This window comes from Aquarana catesbeiana, linkage group LG07 (assembly GCF_042186555.1).
Source record: "Aquarana catesbeiana isolate 2022-GZ linkage group LG07, ASM4218655v1, whole genome shotgun sequence".
Lineage (NCBI taxonomy): Eukaryota > Metazoa > Chordata > Amphibia > Anura > Ranidae > Aquarana > Aquarana catesbeiana.
Window position 1 is genome coordinate 100,078,073 of NC_133330.1, and position 6,000 is coordinate 100,084,072.

Genomic DNA, 6,000 nt, shown 5'->3' on the forward strand with positions numbered 1-6,000 from the left:
CCAACAAAGCAATGTGTGAAAGGTAAAGAAAATATATATGTGAAAAACAACAAAAATGTATAAAGCAGTAAGTGTCCAAAATCAAGGTCCTAAAGTGTATCCTTTTGGTGAAAAAAACATGATTTCAGCATTGACTGGTGTTGTCCCGGTCCTTCACTGCACCCCCACTCGTGCTTACACTCACCGGACTGCCTAACCCCTGCAGGTGTAAAAGGCATATGTGGAAAATCCTGCGATGGCAAAGTCCAGGAAGCGGTCCTCCGTCCAGGGGTGTTTATCCTTCTCTGATGTTTTTGTATCCCCAAATGTTAAACATCACTTGGACAGAGTTCCAGCAGGAACCTGAAACGAACCTGAAAGTTGCCATTTTAAAAAGCACAACAGTAAAGAAAAGCACATGGAGCAGCAAGTAATAAGAATAATAGGAATACACGACAAATACTTACTTTTTTGAAGAACTCTCTTGATCCTTCTGTACTGATCCTGCTCCTTCAATTTCAGGTCTGACCAGCATTTCCTCAATTGATCCTTGGATTGTCATACCCCAAAATTCCTGTGCAGACTTCTCACAACTTTAGTCATGATTTTGGCCTTTCTCACATTTGGGTTTGGGTAAGGTCCATGCTTCCCATCATAGTCGGCCCTCTTCAAGATATCCATCATCTCCACCATCTCTTCAAAGGACATATTTGAGGCCTTAAATCTCCTCCAGGATCGGACGTTCATGGCTCTCGGCTTTTGTCATTGCTGCTGTCTTCATGCACTTGTTCTTTCTCTGCCATGTGCTCTCCCACTGCGCCGAAAGAGAAGGGGCGGGAAAAATACTAGAAAGAAGGTCAGGGGCAGGCGGAGTTTAACACATGCGCAGTGTATATAAAGCGTAACACGCGTGTGTCGTACGTACGATCTATGAGCGGAGGAAGGAGTAGCGGAAGCGCCGATTGTTCTAACGAAGGTAGAATTTTAACTTGGGGCATCAGTGGCCTATACTGCTTATAGATTGTGGCCTATATTGGAACCGGATTAGGAGAGTTTAGCCTGACATTAGGGTTTGACTTGTGTTGTGTCTTGCAGATAAAATGGATCGATTCAACGATCATGATTTCCTCCCCCAATTCATTGATTTGTACAGAGAGCTGCCCTGTCTGTGGCAGACAAAACACCCCTTTTATACAAATCGACTAAAGAGGAAGGCAGCACTGGATAAATTGCTGGAATTTGTAAAGCCGCAGATCCCCACGGCAGACATCAACTATTTGAAGTGCAAAATAGGTGGCCTGAGGAGCACTTATATTAGGGAGCGCAAGAAGGTCCAGGATTCCCAGAGATCAGGAGCTGCAGCAGATGCCATTTACAGTGGGGACGGAAAGTATTCAGACCCCCTTAAATTGTTCACTCTTTGTTATATTGCAGCCATTTGCTAAAATCATTTAAGTTCATTTTTGTTCCTCATTAATGTACACACAGCACCCCATATTGACAGAAAAACACAGAATTATTGACATTTTTGCAAATTTATTAAAAAAGAAAAACTGAAATATCACATGGTCCTAAATATTCAGACCCTTTGCTGTGACACTCATATATTTAACTCAGGTGCTGTCCATTTCTTCTGATCATCCTTGAGATGGTTCTACACCTTCATTTGAGTCCAGCTGTGTTTGATTATACTGATTGGACTTGATTAGGAAAGCCACACACCTGTCTATATAAGACCTTACAGCTCACAGTGCATGTCAGAGCAAATGAGAATCTTGAGGTCAAAGGAACTACCTGAAGAGCTCAGAGACAGAATTGTGGCAAGGCACAGGTCTGGCCAAGGTTACAAAAAAAATTCTGCTCAAGGAGCCTACTCAAGGCTCCTGAGAGCACAATGGCCTCCATAATCCTTAAATGGAAGACATTTGGCACGACCAGAACCCTTCCTAGAGTTGGCTGTCCGGGCAAACTGAGCTATCAGGGGAGAAGAGCATTGGTGAGAGAGGTAAAGAAGAACCCAAAGATCCCTTTAGCTGAGCTCCAGAGATGCAGTCGGGAAATGGGAGAAAGTTGTAGAAATTCAACCATCACTGCAGCCCTCCACCAGTTGGGGCTTTATGGCAGAGTGGCCAGACAGAAGCCTCTACTCAGTGCAAGACACATGAAAGCCCGCATGGAGTTTGCTAAAAAACACCTGAAGGACTCCAAGATGGTGAGAAATAAGATTCTTTGGTCTAATGAGACCAAAATAGAACTTTTTGGCCTTTATTCTAAGCGGTATGTGTGGAGAAAACCAGGCACTGCTCATCACCTGTCCAAGACAGTCCCAACAGTGAAGCATGGTGATGGCAGCATCATGCTGTGGGGGTGTTTTTCAGCTGCAGGGACAGGACGACTGGTTGCAATCGAGGGAAAGATGAATGCGGCCAAGTACAGGGATATCCTGGACGAAGACCTTCTCCAGAGTGCTCAGGACCTCAGACTGGGCTGAAGGTTTACCTTCCAACAAGACAATGACCCTAAGCACACAGCTAAAATAACGAAGGAGTGGCTTCACAACAACTCCATGACTGTTCTTGAATGGCCCAGCCAGAGCCCTGACTTAAACCCAATTGAGCATCTCTGGAGAGACCTAAAAATGGCTGTCCACTAACGTTTACCACCCAACCTGACAGAACTGGAGAGGATCTGCAAGGAGGAATGGCAGAGGATCCCCAAATCCAGGTGTAAAAACTTGTTGCATCTTTCCCAAAAAGACTCATGGCTGTATTAGATCAAAAGGGTGCTTCTACTAAATACTGAGCAAAGGGTCTGAATACTTCATACCATGTGATATTTCAGTTTTTCTTTTTTAATAAATCTGCAAAAATGTCAACAATTCTGTGTTTTTCTGTCAATATGGGGTGCTGTGTGTACATTAATGAGGGGAAAAAATGAACTTAAATGATTTTAGCAAATGGCTGCAATATAACAAAGAGTGAAAAATTTAAGGGGGTCTGAATACTTTCTGTCCCCACTGTATGTACCCAGGCTGTGGTACTCTGACAGACTGCAGTTTCTGTCAGACCAGACTGAAATCAGGCCATTAATCTCAACCCTTCCTTCCACTCTTCCTTCCACCCCAGCTGAGGCTTCTGATGTCCAACCTGGGCCTTCCACCCAGGAAGAAGATGTGGAGGAGCCCAGCTTGAGTCAGGTATAGCATTGTTAAACAGATTTCTCAAAATTGTGTATGATTGTCATGAGAAGGTTTACCCGTTGGTGGCGCTTTCGGTCTCTTGGATCGCAGTACCAGTGTCCACCAGCGGGTGTCTTCCAACACCTAGGACCTGTAGTAGGAGGACTCACCTGCTGGTGGCACTGTTGCATCCTTGGGCCGTAGTACCGGTGTCCACCAGTGGGTGTACTCCGGCAGTGTGGAGCAGACAGCACCCTCTGCGCTCAGGTGTAACATGAGGTCAATTACTGCAGCCTTATAAATACCCGGCAAGCCCTCACATGCTTGCCTTGGTATCTCTCTCCCTGTGCCCTGATCTTGCTGCCTGTATCCTGTCCTTTAGCCTGCATCTGTCCTGACCTGATCCGATCCCTATCCTGAGCCCATCCTGTTCTTGTCCCTCTGGGTTTCCTGGTTTCCCTGGATCCCTGCCCTGCAGCCTATCCATCCATCCTCTCCCTGTCCTGTTGGTTCCCCGTCCTTTCCCATCTGACTGACTTCCTTGTGTATGACCTCGGAACTGCTTTTGTTACGATTACGGTATTTACCATCCATTCGTATATACCATTTGTTGTGGGTCTGTGGTTGGTTTGCACTGTATATATTTCACTTATTTGTCACCCATTTAATAATAAACACCCTTATTTTTCACTTACATGTGTTTCTGGTTTCCTCTGTGCAGTCCACACAGTCTGGTCTACTAAATCCCCTGACAGTATACCAACCAATCTCCTTGAGGTTAAAAAATATAAGATAATAATGGTGTTGTGGTAACTTGACACACAAAACGACAAAAAATATTATGGACTTACTACTACTACTTATTACTAGAAAAAAAAAAGGAGATCTTCAAAAAAAATAATTAAAAAAGGAACACTATAAAAATAAAATCAAAACATTTTAATGGAGATTTGATGAAAAAAAATAAAAATATTATTTAAGAGATCACGAGAAATAATAAAGAAATCAGTTTGTGAGAACTCTGTGTGAATATGAGCAGCAAAACAACTTCATTATTCTAGCATTATAAAGAAGAAGAGAATGCGGTGCATTAAAAGATTACATGTGCAACGTGATGAATGTGCTATTTCCATTACGAACGCTAGTTTTACCAGAGCGAGCGCTTCTGTCTCGTACTTGATTCAGAGCATGCATGGAATTTGGTGTGTCAGAATTGTGTACACACGCTCAGAATTTCCAACAACGGATTTTGTTGTCGAAAAATTTGAGAACCAGCTCTCAAATTTTTGTTGTCGGAAATTCACACATGGTCAGAATTTCTGACAACAAGCTCCCATCGAACATTTGTTGTCAGAAATTCCAATCATGTGTACACGGCATAACTGTACTAATGACACTGGCAGAGAAGGGGTTAACACCAGGGGTGATCAAAGGGCTAAGTGTGTCCCTAGGGGGTGCTTGCTAACTGTGTGAGGGATGGACTGACTGGGTGAACACAGAGATCCGTGTTCCTGCTTAGCAGGAACAGAAGATCTCTGTGTCCTCCACTGTCAGAATGGCTTTCTGCCTTGTTTACACAGATCACTGTTCTGCCTCTCTGGGGAATGATCGCGCCAATTGGCTCCCCCTCCGTCCAATGGGCACATGCGTGCTCACAGTATCTATTGCACAAAATCACATACAGGTACATGATTTCGCGCAATAGAGCCACCCTGCCACAGTATATATGCAGTAGGCAGTCTTTAACGGTTAAAGTGGGAGTAAAATCGATCTCTTAGATTTACTTATAGGTAAGCCTATAATAAGGCTTACCTATAGGTAGTGTAAATATATCCTAAATGTGTGTTGTTTAAGAGATATTTACTGTACATGCAGCCAGTAATGTCACCGGCGCATGCGTTCTGAAGGATGATGATACTTGCAAACATCTGATAGTTCAAAGCATCAAAACACAGTTATCAAAATGGCCGCAGCTAGTAGCGTGATTGTGTAATGCGTCAAGGTCCCGCCTTACACGTTTCCTCATCAGTAGACATCATTAGAGGCATTTGATAGTGTCTACTGATGACCATGTCTACTGATGACCGCGCTATAACTTGAGGGTTCAACTTTTCTGGTAAGGAGACTTGCTGGATTTACTGTGGTGCTGTGTCTGTCTCCTATCACACCGCAGAAACCTGCACTCGGTATGTAGCGCACACATGAATTCTGCACTCTGTTCCTCCTTAGTACCTGCTTCTCACCTCCATAGCCTTTCCCATAACAGCGTGTGGGGATTATAATGCCGCATACACACGATCGGATTTTCCGACGGGAAATGTTGGATGTGAGCTTGTTGGCTGAAAGTCCGACCGTGTATATGCTCCATCGGACATTTGTTGTCGCACTTTCCACCAACAAATGTTGGCTAGCAGGTTCTCAAATTTTCCGCCAACAAAAGTTTGTTGTCAGCCTTTCCAATCGCGTATACACAAGTCCGTCGCACAAAAGGCCACGCATGATCGGAATCAGGTACGAGTCGGAAACGCTCGGTCTTGTAAAACTAGCATTCGTAATGGAGATATCACATTAGTGACGCGGCAAATTATGAAATCTCTCAGTGCAGCACATTCTCTTCTTCTTTATAATGCTGTAAAAATGAAGCTGATTTGCTGCTGATATTCACAGAGTTCTGACAAATGTATTTTTTATTATTTCTAGTGTTTTTTTTCTAGTGATCTCCAGAATATTTTTTTTTCTAGTGATCCCCAGAATAATATTTTTTTTTTCGTTTTGTGTGTCAAGTTACCACAACATCATTATTATCTTGTATTTTTTAACCTCAAAGATACAACTATGTTGTT